At 30.0% G+C, this 20,526-nt stretch overlaps 1 protein-coding gene across 18 annotated transcripts in view; it reads left to right on the top strand.

Moving 5' to 3' along the window:
• LOC125072466 (mucin-2-like) overlaps nt 1-20,526 on the top strand; it is a 51,240-nt gene that overhangs the window by 7,236 nt on the left and 23,478 nt on the right. The window lies entirely within an intron of this gene.

A 20,526-nucleotide genomic window follows, 5' to 3' on the forward strand; every position in this document is an offset into this window, starting at 1 on the left:
AATCTATACTAATTTCAACAAATGATAAAGTATCAAGAACATTTGTATAGAAATAAATAGTCTTGAACTTTGAAAATTATTACGTAATAATATTTTATAGATATTCGGTTATGAAGCGTTACATCGTTGTCAGCATGAGTTTTATTACATAAGGAGTAGTCTTAACACTATCCTCAGACATTACGTTCCATACTTTTTATTTGTAGAAAATATATCGCATTAATACTCGCCTATTAGATTCATAATGTACAGACAAACATATTTCTAAAACCATCAAACAGAATGAACCTTTCAAACAATAATTACGAAAGAATTTCGCTCATCACTAACAAATCAGTGATTATATTCGTATTTAAAAGCAAAAAGACGAAACATGTATAAACTTCATTCAAACAGGCTTGTAGGAAACACCTTTAAATTATATCACTATACAAACGAATTATCAATCGTTCGAATGTAGATTCTACCGGAAAACCGAATATTAATTTGGACCGCATTTTTATTTTAACATATATAAAAAACAGTTTTTATTTTAATCGTGTCTTAATATAATTTACTAAAAATTAAAATACAATTACTAAGACAAATAAGAATATTTATGAGCCACACTTAATAACATAATTTATACAGGATATTTTACATATATAAGTGAACAATGTTAAAAGTCTATATTGTGAACTAAAAATCATTGTTATACGTACTTAAATTAGGGCCATTTTATCCGTTCTTTGCATATTTCCGTAATGCCGTAATACTATAGCATGTAATTAATCCCCCGAAAATATACACTGACCTGAGACATTGCGAATAATACATTTACTCATCGATAGTACAAACAAATCGAATGTCTAGTGAGCGGCGTTGGGGAACTGTGCAAGTGGGTCGTCTTCCGTGAGAATTTACGGAACAATGTCTGATAACATCCAAAGTCGGTTAACTCTGTATTTCCAGAATGTTGAAAACATTTGTTTAAACATATTCGTTAGGTCACTCGATCTTACAATACAACATTTATTATATTATGTAATGTATAAATGTATAATGATAATAATATATACCGTTATTGGCCTCGTTATAATTTCTCTAAAATATTATACATGTTCAAATGTAATTCAAGTATCAGTGCGATCGTTTGAACAGCATAAAAGTGTATGTACTATATATACGTGTTACAAGACATATATAAATAGGTGAATGACTTGAATGTGTGAAAAATATATATTAACACGATATGCTAACTTTCATCACTGTCGAATGTCTAAAACTTACTAGTTTTACATATAAAACCTCAGCGTTAAAAAAATGTAAAAAGTTATATTGTTAGTTATTTGTCACACAGACATATAAAGATAATAGAATAATTTAAATTTGAATTTTTTTTTTAATATTTTAAATGAGGAAAAAAAAATACTTATATAAGGAAGTGTATGGTTCTATTACATAAAAAAAACTTGATAGATGGTTTACAACTTTGAAGCCGGACTTTGGTAGATTAAAACTATATGGTTCTTAAATTATTTAATAACATGTAACTTCTTCAATTATGTAAGTCTCGGTTACAAACTTATACGGTAGGGTTGGCGTTTTGAGATTCATTAATCGACAAGTTATTTCTTATTTTTATGTACAACTTTATAAAAATCCTACATTCTTACACGTCTATTTTTTTATTAATAGATTCTTCATTTTGTAAATTTTAATCGTATAAAAATCGAACATTTCGAAATCGACATCCCTACTAAACAATTGACGTTTGAATAAATTTGACCAATCCATCACGCTGCAAGCGCTGTCAAATTAGACGAGATAAGAAGTGTTATTTTTCACTCTAAATAACTGGAATGAAGCAACATCTATTATTTACAAATTAGAAATAATTCCCACGCTTATAAACTGACTGTTTACTGTGGTTCATTCAAAATAAGCTTGATAAAAAGATTTTAAGCGTTCGAATTTATCGAATGCAATTATTACGTTTTGTGAATGTGAATCTGCGTCTCATAATTAAAAATATATTTCTAATATTTTTCCTATTTACATTAAGGAAAGTATATCATAGAAAGTATGGCTTCGAAATTTTTAGCCCAGGCCTCTTGTCTGATAAGCTAGCCACATAAACGTGACAACAAGTTTTCCTCACAACCAGTAACAGTTACCACATACGACCCTGTATACTGATTACAGACTGATCTTTAACGAAAACACTATTTGTTGTTGCATAATGTTGCAGCATCCTTCAAATAGTTATTAAAATCCTATTAACTCACCGACAAAGCATTATATATTAATATGTATTAGTGAAAGAATCACGAATAATTAGGTACCGGTCATATTTCACTGTCCATATTATTACACATTGTAGACCTTACACACAGACCTTAGTTTAGAGAGGCTGAAAATGGCATCTAAACTCATTTCAAACGATAAAATTAATGAATATGCCTATTGACCTGAAATAATAATTAGTTCAATCCATTTTAATAATTCTTTCGTCATTAGAGAACTACTTTATCGTAATAATAATACTCTTAAAGACACAAATTGAAATCCACGCATAAGTTTCGGGTACAGCTAAAATGTATAGTTTTTAAATAAAGTTATTTTTTCAAAAATAATGTTATATTGCTTACAAATATTAAGTTTATTAAAAATAAAAATTTATCAATAATAATGAATATTATTTTTAGGTGAATTAAAAAGTGACCGTTATTTTTTAATTTATCATCGTGTCACTTCTAATAGAGTCTGTGTTCTACACAACTACGTAAGAAATTCCGGTCAAATGTCACCATTAAATTAAAAGTAATTACAGTACCTTTTGATTGTAATACATCGAAAAGGTATAATTTATTAAGGAATCGATGTACTCGGTGACGAAATCGATTGCTCGATTATGTGTAATATCGAACTCGTCTTCACTTAAGTGACAGTAACCGTATGCCATTTATAGTTGGAATTTTTTAAACACATGTCATCGTAAAGTTTGCCTTAACTTATAACGTGTCATATTTCACAACATTTAAGAACTTGAAATAATTATTTAACATATTTTCGGTAAAGCGAAATTACGCCCACGTATATAATTCGTAATTCGTATTTTGTAATAAATTTCAAGTATGTATATTTTATAGAATGGGGACGGGCACATGGGTAAATAAAACTATATATATATAATTATCTTTTATATATGTCACCTAATTTTTGGGAAAAGGCAATTACCAAATGTCGTATAGGTTGTTCTCGTTCGAAACCAAAACCACTACAAAAATTACTTAAATCAAGTTAATATTGATTCAATTTGACTTTTTAAATAAACTATAACAAATAATATTAGTATTAGAAAATTTGTTTATATTCAAATATAGAAATTAGTCAAAATAGTGACGGTAATAATTCGAACTGACAATGCGTCAATAAACAACATCATCACAATTCGGTTGATCAATTGAAAATTTAATCGGTTGTCAATCGATAACATCAATTATATGCTTGTCCGTACAGTTACATACTCAACCATATTAATCATCAATGTTTTCCTTGTCGAATTCAGTTAAATTACATCGTTTTATCGATGTTTCGTACGAGTACTCGTCTCTGTTTTCATAATCGATTTCTCAACGAATATGCTAAAAAATGATCGTTTTGTTCTAAATTTGAAATGTGATTTTTAGTACTTATTCTATTAGCATTTAAGACTGTTTAAAACCACGTGCCATATGTCATTTTCTCACAATAAATCTTCTATATGAGGTCAAATTTATTTGTTTGTATGTAGCGGATATCTCCTGAACTGGTAGAAAACTTCATGATTCCTGAGGATTGCTGAGAATTGATATAAATTAAATTAAATATTTAATACCAAACATATAAGCGATTAATGAATTAAATTATTTTATTATATTTGAATAATATCGGTATTTATTTCGTATGCTATGAAATCTTTATTTATTATACCATTAATCTATGTTTGATTTTTAAATGGAAGTTTTATTAAATTATGCAACAAATATATTATTTAAAATATATTTATATATTTTTTTGTATCATATTACATATCCATAATATTCTTTTACTAATTTACTTATGTCAATGAAATATTTACAAATGACAAAATTAATTTGAATATTTGCATAATTATATTATAATTAAATCTAAAATAACACGTCATTCAGAATTAGCGATCGATGTTTATAAACAAATGTTAATACTGATTCATTGACAAAATCAAATATTTAATAAAACATTTTATTGATTGATAATCGAGTTTTAAATTACACGCTTAGAAACTGCTACTTATTTCCTTTTCAATGTCAACCGTTGAGTGAAAAACTAGTGTTTTACAGATACACTTGTGACATTGTTTGCGGAAATCGCTTTGTAGACAGAATATCATTGATATCGACGGTATCCAGTCAAATTTACTCGTATACATTTAAAGCGGTTTAAAATCAAATTATATTTAATTTACTCAAATCGATTCTATAAGGACGTTTAAATAGTAATTTTACTACTGTTTTGTCTGTCTCTGTCTATCTGTCGCTCTTTCTCGGCTAAATCATTAGACCGAATTTGATGAAGTTGTTTGTGAAGCTAGATCCAAGTCCAAAGAAGGACATAGGTTATACCGCGTAAGAAAACTATTATTAAATAAATATTAACATCGCTTCCTTTAAATCCCATAAGGAACGCAGTACATATATTTTATAAGTAATATATATACTGTTATTCTACAGATTCTTATGTATTTCATACATTATTCATGTATTTGTGCAGGCCACGAGCCAAGGAAGTTAGACGTTACGGCTGCCGCGAGGCGTCAAAACAAACTAAGCGATTCGTCTCACACGTAGCCGTTCAAAAGCGAAAGTGTCGTAACACACGTGTAACTGCTTGTCCGCCCTCACTACAAATATAAAAAAGATTTTCGATCTTCATTTCACATTTTTCTATATTTTTTATTTGTATATAAATTAAAGGATCAACATTTTGGGTGATAGCCCTATGAATAGGTCATATAACATAACATAAGCAGCCCGTAAATGTCCCACTGCTGGGATAAAGGCCTCCTCTCCCTTTGAGGAGAAGGTTTGGAGCATATTCCACCACGCTGCTCCAATGCGGGTTGGCGGAATACACATGTGGCTGAATTTCGTTGAAATTAGACACATGCAGATTTCCTCACGATGTTTTCCTTCACCGCCGAGCACGAGATGAATTATAAACACAAATTAAGCACATGAAATTTCAGTGGTGCCTGCCTGGGTTTGAACCCGAAATCATCGGTTAAGATGCACGCGTTCTAACCACTGGGCCATCTCGGCTCATGAATAGGTCACGTGTGAATTATTCGTGTCGCAATGTGTACCTATTTATAATTCATCTCGTGCAAAAAAAAACATCAAATAAAATCAAATCAAAATATACTTTATCAAGTAGGCTTTTACAAGCACTTTTGAATCATTCATTTAACAAACTATATTAAGTAAAGCTAATGTTTTTCTTAAATTTTATTTTAAGGATATCGACTACTGTTCCAACACTATCTATTAAAAACACCTCGACACCACCATATCCCTACAATTATAAGCTGATTTTTAATATTGAACTAAAAAACTGTTAGACTTATATCAATAGGTCCAACGCGTTTCAAAGAAGGTTTTAATATAATATAATAAATGGCAGACAACGCCTGCCGACGTTTCTGCTAGACAATATAGCGGTATTATTTTCAATGAGTGCCGCGGATGTGCGTATCGTCCGCTAAATCAACGAAAACCTTTAAGATGTCTTACGTAAAACACGCCCACCCAAAGTTACTACGGATCACGTCACTAGATAAACATTAAATGTCAAACTCGATGTGTAAACATATAGCCGTGAGGTGAACGTTTTAGTCGTGAGTGAAAATGTATATAATATCGTTGTTATATACGTAATGTGTATCTAAATACCCCGTTGGTCCAGTGGCTAGATACTGGACTTGGAAATTGAGGGAACAGAGTTATTCTGAACAAGCCGAGCCAATTATATTATATATTCAAATTAATTGATTCAGCATGAACAGAAAAATACCGAGTACTAAAACATTGCTATTTTAATTTTGAAACGCATAACGGTCTAATCAACGATAATATATTTTAATTGTGAGTTATTTTTGTGAAATAATTTGAGAATATAAATTCGTAATTTAATCGTAACAATCTATTTTTTTATAAAATGTTTAAAAAATATATTCCTGATATGTAACGATAGGGAGTCGATAAACAAACGAACACCGTATCAAGAGGCAGTTAAGTGTTGCCAAATAATATTCCACCGATTCACTTAATGTCACACTAAACAGTATACGGATCTCAGTACAGTATCCATTGTGAATTTGCGAATAAAGCGGTCACATAATTTCTTCCGTCTCATCCAAGTTCCCTTTCACCGTTGATCACGATTTTAATTACGAATAGAAACGCAAATTGTCAATCATATAATATTCCATATTACAATGCTTATATATCTATATATATCTAGGTTGAAAAGACATACTTTATAGATAAGCTTTTGTGTCAAAATGGTTTCATCACATTACTAAGAAAAGTATCATGTGTACGAGGCACACATCATTGTTAAATAATTAAATAAAAGTATATATATACGAGTTCGAAATACAAAATTGAACTATAAATTATACATAATTATATACTTAGAATTATTTACATAATTTTAATATATTTTCATTGCTTACGATTGCCAAATTGTTTTACGAAAATAAAATGAGAAATTCGTTAACGTACAAAAACGATGTTCTCCCATCGTTCTAAGGCATTCAATTTATATGTTAAGGCAGTGAAAATCGAAGCCTCCATGTAGGCTTTCAGATTGTCCACTTAAGCTAAATAGCAGACCAGACAGACAGAATATGACGTCTCACTTTTTTAACATAAGAATGTTTTTTTGTTGTTAGTAATATATGTCCAAATAAAGATTTATAATGAATACTATAAAAGTAATCTTCAATGTAACTAAACGTAACTTATAATGAACTTTAAAGTGCGTAAGGTAACTACTTTGATGACGTCATCAAGAATAGACGAAGAGTTGAAACTTAATCGTACAAGTCTTTAAATAAAAGCATAAATAAGGACAAAGAAAAAACAATTAAAACACCATCATATAAAATCAATCAAATTATATTACTTTATTTATAGTACTGAGATTACAAAAAGCGTTTAAAATTTCATAATGAATATATCAGAAGCAAGCAATAGGTCAAATCCATAAAGTCTTATAATACAAGCGTTGAAAATCCGCCATTAAAATTTAATGACTATTGTTATCATGAACAGTAATTATGAACGCACATATGTTACACAATGTGTAAAACATAAAATCGTATATCTTCAAAATGTAATAAGAAACCATGCCTAATACGTTATTTTATTCTATAAACGTGGGTGTGACTTAAGACCTTATTACATTTTTTAGGTACAAATCGATATGGATGATTCTGTTTAAGTTGGGTTCAGTGTAGTTCTATTTCCTTTTCTTAGTTTTTAGATAAGAATTCTTTCTTAGAAGTCATGTTATAACATTTTGCTATGAATACACATATTTGTTTTTGTATTAAAATATTTCTATGAATTTCTCAAATGAAAGTAAGGTTAAAATTGAAAACTTCGTTTAACCTCAGCTCGGAACCTAATTGCCGTGACTTATAACTTTCACCTGTAATTAATGCTATTTCTATTACTTATCTTAGAATGTTGATTTTTTAAACACCACCTGCAATCATTACCTGCAATCTATCAGAATATATAACATACTAGTTGGCGCCTGTGGCTTTGCTTGCTTTTTAGGGATTGGTCGTCAGCTGTAAGCCAAGAAAAAGCAGCTCATGATCTCTTTCTGATTATAAGCCTGCTTCACACCAATTTTTGTAAAATTAGGTTCAGTAGTTTAGCAATGAAAGTGCAACAGACAGACAGACTTAGTTTAGCATGTATGTATTTATATAAATAAAAACGATCAAATAATTGGAATGTCCTCAAACCGTTAGTGTACATACACTTTATGTTTAAGTTATAAGTACGCCTACTTGGATACTATTTTCTAACTGAGAGTAAAATTTTTATATTAATAAATCTAAACAAAATATTTACATCTAAATAGAGAATTGACATACAAAAATGTAATATGAGCACTTGAACGATGCAAGATGTAATAACATAGTTATTTTATTTGCAAACTAATTAACCTTTTAACAAATGGACATTACACGATGTCAACTTTACGCTATACTTGAACGTAAATTTATTGATGTTCTATTTGCATATATATGTTCGGATGGCAAAATAGTTGTTCACAAAAATGAATGAATATTTAATTCGATTCGGTGATACGAATGTTTATTTTTAAATAACGTTCTGTTTAATTGGTATGCGTTTTGTTTTTTTTTTTTTTTATATTGGCTGTGACAAAGGTCAAAATATATTCGTCTATTTCTGTTTCGATTCAAATCTCACGGGTATGCAGAGCATTTAAACAAAAAAAATATATATAAAAATGTTATCTGTATATAACAAGATGTAACGATAGCTTGTTGAATAATTTTGGCTTCGCTATTGTCAAGTAGACTAGACGAATCTGCAAGACATGCCACGCTAAAACTAGAGATGCGTCTGAGAATTTCTTACAGAAAAAAACATCCTTCTGTTCCGATCCAGGGAATGACGTCACGGATCTAAATCCTTAAAATGTAATCCCAGACCAACGAGATTATTGACATTAAAATAGTCTCGCCCTTCAATCTATCTTCCCATAGCGACGCCTTCAGAAACCCAATCTTCCTAACGAACAACAAATTTCGTGACTAGAAAACTCTAGGAGTTGCATATTTACCCTTGGCATAGTATACCTAGACAAGAGGCATACGTCATTACGATGCATTCCATCAAAAATCTGATATGCAATCTGTCATCTCAGTACGTGTACCGACTTCTGTAAGTTTGCACAATGTTTGCATAAATTAATTTGTTTAACGCATCTGTCCATTTGCGTGTACCGCATAGTTACAAAATACCCTCTAAATATATGTCGATAGATGTTAATTTACTATTTAATGTAAACGTTTTTAAGGACGTTTTGTTAAAATCACGTTATCATACTTTATTTAAGGTGATCTTACAACGATTGTGGATTTTTATTTTAAATTTGGAAACGGCCAAGAACCTCAGTAACTCTGTTACAGGATGATACATGTATTGTTCAGTGTACCTTCGTTTATCTTATATTTTCGTCTTCAGATTTGCAATTTCTCTAACATATTTTGGGTGGTTATCGATGTTCATTTTATAAATCTATTATAATGTTGAGCCGAGATGGCCCAGTGGTTAGAACGCCTGCCTCTTAATCGAATATTGCGGGTTCAAACCCAGACAAACACCACCGAATTTTCATTTGTTTAATTTGTGTTTGCATGTGTCTAATTTCAACGAAATTCTGCCACATGTGTATTCCACCAACTCGCATTGGAAGCGTGGTGGAATATGCTCCAAACCTTCTCATCTAAAGGAGAGGAGGCATTAGCCCAGCAATGGGAAATTTGCAGGCTGTTAATGTTAATGTTATTAATTTATTTTGCTGCATTAAGCCGCTTCAGGTTAACCTTCCGAACCCAGTACGGAATACTTCCGTTACCTTTTGTTTCCAAATAACTCACAAATTCATGTGCGATTCGGAAACTTCAAATTTATCTTATTGTCATCTCATTTGTTTTCATCGCACACAATAGGCTTTATAAAAACTATATACAAATATATATGCCGATTGGTTATTCTTGTACTTCCATGTATGTATCTATCTTGGAATATTAATTAAAGTTAATTAATTTCCTCAAACGTTAAGTGATATTAATATGATTACACAAATTTCACATAGACACATTTATATGAAACCTTAAATTATTGTAGTGGTACATTTTTGCTTTAATTAATTAATTGGTTTATATATTTAACAAATCATTGTCGAACATTAGTAACGGAAAGTTTTTGAGGTACGAATAACGAGCCGTTCAATTTTTTACATCACAGACATAACATTAGTAAACAAAACGAATCGTTTCTTCAAAACAGTAATCGTACATTGTTTCATTTGGAATAAATAACATTGATTTAAAGATTTGTGATAACTTTAAGTAGTTATCAAAAATGCCATTCTGTTAGAATTCACTCGTGTAAATTGACAATCGACCAACGGTGATAAGCCATTTTGATACGTGTATACTATAGATTTTATAATTATTATTGTTAATATCACTTATGACCTTCTGACATTTCACGCTCGTCTTCTACGTTGAGTTTGAAGCTTATTCTTACAATATAGCTCTATTGATTTGCATATATATTTTTTCCGAATAAAAAAACATACCGGAGTCACTACGATACATTTTAAAATGACTTCAATATCAAACGATTAAGATATATTTTCTTGGAACTTATAAATTACTTAGTGGTTGATATTTTAATGCACATTTAATTCAAAAAACATGCTAATATAATTAAAAACAAATTCAACCACGGTCAAGAATATCGCTTGAACAAAAGTAACGTCCTCAAATTCTTGACCTTATAAATACCAATCTAAGTCCGTTTAACATAATTAAAAAAAAAAAAACAAAGTTACCTTGACGATAAACGATGAGACGATTTTTATCATGATTTTATTAATGTGCCAAGAATAAATAACATTAATGTGGTCGTGGAATAGTACACGTTTATGTCAATAATGTGTTTTTAAATATTAAATTATTAATTTGTTTCTACGCATCCATCGAACACAACTGTATTAATTTGAACTCTGAACGTGTTATATCTTACTTTAAATTGTGTCAAATATTGTCTCGTCAATATCATATAAGGAGGAAATTACACGAAGGAGACTGTTCATTATTCCAAATAATATTTAATATATTATTAGTTCTTACAACGTAATATTGTAATATAATCAACTATGTCGAAACACACTTAAATTAAAATGTTGCTATGAACTACTGACGCTTTATAAGCACAAGGGACTAACAACTGGATTCCATGGCTAGTGGCATACTGAATTTACAAATTTCAGATATGCAGCTTAAATTAAATGAAAATATTTATGTTAACTCTACTAAGTTCAATGTCATGGACAAAGCTCCTGTCGTAAATAAATAGTTCTAATGCGTTCCTACTATTAAACTTTAGATAAATTATAGGTAAAATTGTAATTTTTTCTCGCTACGGAACATCATAAATGGTCGTGCTGCATTTTTGTATATTGCATTCTAGTAACTAGTTCGTTAATAACCTCTATAACAAAAGACGAAAGTTACAAAAACATCGATTAAAAAATAACATTTCAAATATCACAATCGTTATCACTTCTAAGTATATATTTATTTGAAAATATTATTTAAAGTCAATGTGAGGAAGCTTTACAGTAATTTAAAATAAATTTATGACGTATTCTGTCGATATAACCTTAAAATAGGAAATATCCTTAAGCAAGTTTCAAATCAAAGTGTGTCAAGTTCAAAGCGTAAGAAATAAATCGTACCCTACATGTGGATAAACGGATATTCGACCTGAACTTTAGCAATATGGATTTTACTTTTAAAATCGTAATAACGAACAAACACACGAAAGAGACAACTGTTCGAAATTAGAATACCTTTTAAAATAAGATATTCCAAACAAAAAATAGGATAAAACAAAAAACAATATAATCATTATTATTATTTTTAAAATTAGAATGTTATTAAATCATGTCAAAATTAAAAAAAAATTGCGATACAGGCATTTTTTTTTTATTTAATGGCTACAGATAAATAAAGGTTACGTCATTCTGATCGATGTCAATGAAAGCGAAATCTTCTTAGATACGTCTCGATCGAGACAAACAGTCGATCACAAGAGAAAGCACGTACTCATTGTGGGAAATAGGTTTAAGTTTATTGCGATATGTGTATAAAGGTGACGATTGCACAATTTTCTTTCTATTTGAATTAAATGTTATATATTATAAAATTGTCTTACACTAGATATACAATTATATACATATTTATAATTTAAATTAAATTAATTATTAGATTATTATTTAATAATTCATAATAATAATTATGATTAGACCACGTTTTTATGATAACACGGACCCAACAACAGAAGGGCACACAGAAAGGTCCTTGTTGTCTATCGTAATTAATTTCATCGAAAAAGCCCCACAATATCCAACAATTTTATTTAAACTAGATTCCGTGGTCTAATTTATAAAATTAGTAACGCTATTTACAAATCTATAAAAGAAAGTCAACACAATAAAATAATAGAACAATACAAACCAATAATCATAAATCACAGACAAAAAAATATTACAAGATGTCGCCAAGCCTTTATTATCTGTGCCGTTATGTCACACGCTTACAATAGTGATAATATTGCATAATCTGTGGATGAATGGGCTGACAGATGCTTACTAAGATCGATAGTCGATCTAAGATTTGAATGTGATTTTACATTAATTTTATTATGTATTAGGTACATGAAATATTTTCTTTCTCATAACATTTTAAATCGTCTTTAAATTGAATATTAGTTCTATAACTCTTTTCATATTTTGCAATTTTAATTGTGTTTATAATATATAATGATGCTCACCTGTTGGAAAGTGATAGCCCATGATAGCCCATTTGCAACACCAAGGGTCTTGCAAATGCGTTGCCGGCCTTTAGGAAATGTGTCCGCTCTTGATGGTTCCCAAGTCGTATCGGTTCGTAAAATCGCCGGCTAAAGCTGGTTCCACAAAGTAGTTGTGCGAGGCAGAAAATGCCTTAAAAATCGCGCTGTTGTGGATTTTCGGACATCTATGATACTCATGCAAATCTAGCAAATGTATAACACAATAATTATTAGGACGAATATACCAAACCCATGGTTAGGAATATTACATATTATTAAAAAGTAATAAAATTAACAATGACATAAGCTCATTGTCTCTGATAAGTATTTGACAGTCCGCCAGAGGGCAAAGTTAGTGTTGAGTCTGAGTTAGAAGACTCTCTGATCAGTATAGAATGTAAATAGTAACTAAGCAAGACTAAGAACTGAATAATGATAATTATACATACATTAATATCACAAACGTCCCTCTCACACCACATAATCGTATATTACACGTATTCTCTGAAATAGAAGACATTCTATCGGATCGAGACATTCTTCGCGAAAGACAAACTCACTAGAGCTGAACTTCTTATAAATCAGTACATTATTTGTAAAGCTAGACACTGTTAGTAGTTTATTTAGCTTCGTAGGCATAAATACAAAAACGTTTTAATAAAACCCTCTAGAAATTTAATTAAAAACGTGTTTGTTATGAAATAGGTATACGTCTATATTTGGTATGTTAAGTAATTATCATAAAAACCCACATATCTATAGTAACCTCAGTTTTATTAGTTATTGATACGTTTAAGATTTAAGTGACCTCTGACCTTATCCTGTTATGGTATTTTATATAAATGAAAACCTTGAATCAAATGAAAAGCTTTGACGTACCTTGGGATTCCTTTATTTAAGAAAGAAACAAAAAGAAGGACGAAAATAAAAGAAATGATTATAAGCTTATATTCTAAGCCATTAATCGTAGTCGAATATCGCGTAAAAAAGCCTATTATTTTCAAACAACATACACAACAACATACCAATACACATAAATATTATTTCATTAAACAATTTTAGCGAATGCCATAGAAACTAATTCGCTTTCAAATGAGTGTTTAATAACGAATTATTTGATGAATAACAGGCGATAAAAGATATCCTGGTCATGACTTTTTTTAATCTGTGCATAAAATTATTTTCACTCGACAACATACTGTGCCAGACGTTTATCATCTGTAAATATATTTTTTTTTCCCGCTCATTAGAAATTATAATCAGTAGAAAACCCATAATTGGTTGGGTTTTGTTAACATATTTAAATTTTAAATTATTTATGTCATGTTGTATTTTTTTAACTAGCAACAGATATTACTTTAAAGGTAAAAATAACTCTTGATTGTTGTATTTAAAAAATGTATATTAAAATGTATATTTATTTAAAAATAAAATCATCCGATTTGCTTAATGATAATTTTACATTTTTAAACCAATGCTATCATATATACTGAAGATAAAAATTGAAAGAGTCGACTGTATATTTTCGACCTTTATCATTTACATAAAAAAAAATAGTATCCTTTAAATTTTTTTAAACATTGCATAAACTCATTTCAGACTTAATTTATTATGACAGGTATTATGCAAATAACATTTTACTGAACCAAAAAAATCAAACCACCATGTGTGCCCTTTCAGTACAGAGGCTGTCACTGCTTACACCATGAAATCGATTAGTGAATATCATTGAATAAACAAGCCACGCCCGCATCCGTGTATCATTAGACAATTATTATCAAATGAAAACATTAGTGTCATAAATTTCGCATATGTCAAGGTTGCCGACCACTGGCGACCTGTTTTGATATTTTGCATTAATTAAATAAAAAATGGTTTTCGGCTAGTTATACCTACTATTTTCAAGGATTTTTATTTGTTTTTTTTTTATATTAAATACGATATTGATTCGATTTGCATATATATCTGTCATTAAATTTATAAACATATATATTTGATGATCACAGGATAAAATAGTTAAGTTTATTTTATTGACAGTTCGTTTGTTAGATTGATTTTTTTTTTCTAGAATTGTGAAGCTATCACAAAAAGCACCCAAAAATATATTCAATGATTTAAATCAATTTATTTGTAATAAAAATTAAATATATCAATGCCTATTTTAAAAAAGAAATAACTAATTATTTATTACTGTTTCTGAAAAATTTGTAAAATTAGGAATGTTAAGCACACTTGCTCAATTATTTTTACCATTACTTTGGGTATTAGGTATCAGGTATTAGGTATCAGTATTAGGTATCATATGGCAACATTGTAATTTTCTCATCATTTAGTCAGGACGTTAACATCGTTTAATCTTCACGGTACTTAATATACGCAAGCGTTCCCGAAGAGATGAAGTGTATACTACATTTTTCGGGGTTACCCAGGCACACTAGGAGCCGGTGGGTCGCACACTTTCGCTGTCGCTGTCACTGGTCGCAAGCTTGATACGGGGGAAACGTGTAAATTGCGTTTTACCAGCGAGATAAAAAAGGACGTAAAACTAGTAATCATAATAAAATTATAGATAAGATTAATGTAATGATATTATAAAACCGATAACAGTTTCCAAGAAAATAAAAACCATTAAATCAATTTATAGGTTGATTTCTACATTAATATAATAACCAATAAAAAATGGAAACATATTTAAAACGAATAAAATATTATAGACATTAAAATAAACTATCAACTTTATAATAAAATACACAAAAGTAACGTTGCTTAACACGATTAAAACGCTGAGCGGATTTTGATGGAACTTTATAAGAATTCAAACGACTTACTCCACTATGATCTATTGTGTCGCACCACGTTCTAACATTTTACGTTGTTGTTATGCGATGAGTTTCGACTTTCGTCTTACAGAATACCTCTACAGTTCAAATCGATAAAAATATATAAATCAATAAGATATATAATAATAATAGACATGACGTTAATTTTTTTTTTTAATTATGTTTAATCGAATGATATACAATATTAAATTAAATTAATTTGGAATTAGAACGGAATTAAACATCAAGTCAAACAATTGTAATTTGTAGACGTAATAATAAAACTTTTTTTTTAAATCTATTTTTATAAATAGATTTGGGAATTCTATACAATTCACAACTCTACGTGAATAATTATCTCTTTAAACTGTGATCGATGTTTCGAAATAAATCCGTTTACGGTTTTTAGCGGTTCTGTGAGAAGACGTCTCCATTGTCCCAGTGTTACTGAAATGACACCCACAGCGTTACACAACGGCGCGGCCATTGTCTTAACGTACCGCAATATTTTAAATTCGCCCTTGAATCTTTCATGATACATCTTAATATTACGGATAAACTGTGGGAACGGTAACTCTGATCGAAATTCATATAGAACTAAATTCTACACGCGTCTTCGCCCGCTCATTTTGTCAGATACATATAGTACTCTCTAAATAAATAAATGAATCCCTGATCAAATGTTAGGTTAGGTTTGGATGACTCTTCATTTGCGTGACATTTCTGATTTATACACTAGTCATTTAACCAATGAGGTAATAAGGATAATTCTAGGGTTATAATATTGTAAGCTCTTAAAGGGGAAATACGATAATCTGCACCCTCAAGTCAAAACAAAGCAAAAAGAGATGGACCAGTGGTAAAGATCCGAGATGGCCCAGTGGTTAGAACGAAATGAATTTCCATGTGCTTAATTTGTGTTTATAATTCATCTCGTGCTCAGCGCTGAAGGAAACATCTTGAGGAAACCTTTATGTGTCTAATATAAACGAAATTCTGCTACATGTATATTCTACCAACCCGCATTGGAGCATCGTGGGGGAATATGCTTCAAACCTTCGCCTCAAACGGAGAGGAGGCCTTAGCCCAACAGTGGGAAATTTACAAGCTGCTAAGGTAAAGCAATGAGTATTCTATTAAAAGTCTTCAATATAATGGTCGACCTTGGAATATATTGAATAAAATGTGATGAGCAAGAATATGAAGTACAGGGATTTTGTAATGAAACATCGTGAGAACAAAAGATTATTGAGTAAGACATTAGAAACTTACATACATTATCGTAAATATATCGTTGCGAAGCGTTCAAAAGATGCTTAAAATTATTCATGCATACTTCAAATGTATTTATTAAATATTAATGTTTCGAGTTTCAAAAATATTCATTAATATACTAAGCTGTATTACTAAAATTTTAGTTAATATTCACAAACACTGCTATGCGTTTTTATTTTTATTCGTAATTAAGTATCCGATACGACCACACCTATGATATGATGATAAGTACTAAGGCAGAAAAGAACACGCAAGGCTTCTGGCCGTAGTCATGGTAAGGTATGGCTTGTTTCACGACATTGATCTATATATTACTTAATGGAAGAGTTTTGTGCAAGTTCGTCTGGGCACCCATTCATCAGATATTCTACCGCCGAACAGCAAAAATTAGTATTGTTGAGTTCAGCTTTGAAAGATTATTAAGCCAGTGTAACTAAAGGCACTAAGGACATCTTAGCTCACAAGGTTGGTGGCGCATTGGCGATGTAAGGAATGTTGAACATTTCTTACAGCACCAATGTCTATGGCCAACCAGTTGCACTTACCATCAGGTGACCCATTGTCTACCTTCCTATACTATAAAAAAAACAATACTCACACATACACACACACACATGTGGCACAATATGAACCGACACAAGCAGGATACCTCACGATGATTTTTTTTATTTACCTCCGAGCATGAGATGAATAAATATAAATTAATTATAATTTGAACCGACGGCCTCAATAAGTATCCTCCTATAGTATATCCTGAAATTTACGCTTGTCACGTCGAAAGCGGGTCACGTCATATCATGTCACGTCAATAGACTACATCCAAAGCAGTTGAAACTGTGAAGCGTAGCTTATTAAATACTATAACGTTTTTTGGAAACGCGGTTGATCCTCCGTTGTTCCAAAGCCTGGGGCCTATAACCAGGGCAACTACTCAGATGATTTCACGAGAGAGATTCCAACGATTAACAATTAAAATATATTTAAACAATCAAATTATAATTATTGTACTTATTACTATTTTATAAGTTACTGATGAAAGAGTCAACATATTGTTAACAAACCTGACTGACAGAAATTAAAATGCTTATATTAATTTGTAAATTAGGTCTTCCACTCCTCTGTTGCTAAAGGGCCTTCATTCCTTTGTGGCCTCGAGGCTTTCAGACCTTTAAATTTGGGTTAGAATCGTATGTGTATTCGTTTAGCAGTTCCTTCAGAAATGAATTACAAAATCATCTCCCCATTTACTAGTATATATTTTTAAATGAACTGCGATTATCTTATATTTAAGATAACATCAGAAACGAATGCACGTTTTTAGCATACTCACATAAAAGGTCCCGGTCGCACGGCAAAGGTTATGTTCATCAAATTTCGATATTACGATAGCTTATTTAATATTATACAAATTGATTTTGACGGGATTAGTTAATCTTTTATGAATACTTCTTTGATTATATCTAATTTTTAGTTTACTAATGGTTGAGATGTTTTGAACCGACTACTTTAAAACGTATAAACATAACTAGTATTTATGTTTAAGAGTTGAATGTGTGATAAATGGACGGTAACCAGACCATATTATGTATATATTAACAAATTTAAATTTTAAAAATGCTCGGTAACAACATACGATCTTATCTATAAATTTTATTTTGAGGGTGATTAGTAAAACAATGCTGTCTCTTTCTATCTTATGTCAAATCAATAATGTCAGAAAGAGACAAATAATTGTGTAACTCGATGTTTAAACATGTCTTCCAGTAGACGTATATAATTTGAAACATCTGACATTTCAACTTTATAATAAGCAACTTTAACATTGTATCCTTTCGGTAAATGAGTTGGTATCTGACGAACAACGCAAGCCCCTCACGCGCTCATTGGTCAAATCAAATAGCGCACGTTCCCGATTTCCATTCCATTTACGTCCCTTTTCATGAAATGACTCCCACATATTGTAAGTAAACTAAGTAAAGTAAGCACATAAAAAAAATGTTTGTCCAATTCTTCTAAAAGCCATCAATAATGTATAATTTTTATTGGCAATTTAAATTAACAGCATATTTTTACGTCAGAAAAAAAATATTATTTCTTAAGGTACAGACGCAGCTCAATGCTTGTAAAGCCATCAGAAACAGTATTTTATATTTTATAAATGATTACAATCATTAATCTTAACATTTGAACTCGACCACATTACTATTATATGAACTTTACAAAGCTTACGATGTGTTCTTTGATAATATTTAGAATGTGAACCTCACGCTGAGGCTTAAATATAATTATATACATTTCATTTGTTTCAGAAACATATATTTGTCCAAGGTAACATTTCATAAGGCCTAGTGATTACGAAGATTTTATTATTATTTCAACGTTTCGCACCGTTTTATCGCGGAGTTTAAGAATGAATATATTTATATAAAATTCTGATATTCCAATATTTAAATTTAGAACGCTTACAGTACGCGTCAATTTCTTGTACAAGGTAATAAGCATAAAGCCAAATAGAACACGTAGGTAACAAAGAAGGTTCTAATACGATATGACATCGTTCATTTCGAATATAAATATAATACAGATTAACTTAACTTAACATTTAAAATAAATATAGAGATACCTTTTTATAAGACTTCATTGTTTCTATACAATACTATACAAACTTCATGAAATGCTATACTAATGTAGTAATAACTATTTCGCAAACGCCTTTATAATTTGGGTTTTGTGGTTTATCGCTAAGTATTATTAACTATTTGCAACAACAGTTCTTAAGGCGTGTGATGAGTTCACTAAGCGTAATGATACAATATTTATAAATACATGACCATCTTTATCAGAACAGCCATTTATGTGAATTATTTAAATTTCGATGTTCGATTGAAATGATTCAATCAAAATTTGCCCTTTGAGTAAATCGCGAAGATTCCATTTTTGAATTACGATGTTTTGCCACAATAAATTATATTGCTAATGTTTGTTTGTTCAGAATAGATATTTTTTTAATTATAATCAATAGATAATAATCTGTTGTGAACTTACCCTTATATTCTCTTATTGTTATTTTTTTACTCTAATAATAAAAATATTCAAGTGACGTTTGGTATGCCAAATTTATATTCATATATACGTATATATATTTGTACGTACGAGTACATTGTTTTTCTCTTATTATACATTAATTTATATTTAATTACCTACCAACGTTAATTCTTACACTTTCTAATGTTTTAGTAGAAAATATTTTTAACGGAGACACTTTTTGTACGATATAGGTAATTTTTTTTTTGTATAATAAAGTGTTAAATAAATACAGAAAGCATTTTCTGATAATAGGGATTAATATTAATTGATTAGAGTACTTATATGAAGTGTATCAAAACTTAAAGTACCTGTTTTGATACACAAATGGTTGAACTTTACATGAGTTTCACATGTCACGTTGACCCGAATACCCAAAAGGTCAACACATTCAGATCCACAGATTAAATAATTATTATGTCAAATTAAATTAAAAGAAAATTACCGCTTATTCAATAACATACTGGCTGAATGGATAATTAATTTTATTATGCAATTATGAACCAACTTTAGTAATGCCGACTCGTATTAACTTTAAGTTCTAAGGATCAAAATGTATATGTGATATTTTTACATAGAGTATGAATTCCAAAATATTGTTTTTTTTTTATTTGATGAAGGCAAAGGACGAAATGAGCTGCCTAGTAAAA

This window comes from Vanessa atalanta, chromosome 21 (genome assembly GCF_905147765.1).
Source record: "Vanessa atalanta chromosome 21, ilVanAtal1.2, whole genome shotgun sequence".
Taxonomy (NCBI): domain Eukaryota; kingdom Metazoa; phylum Arthropoda; class Insecta; order Lepidoptera; family Nymphalidae; genus Vanessa; species Vanessa atalanta.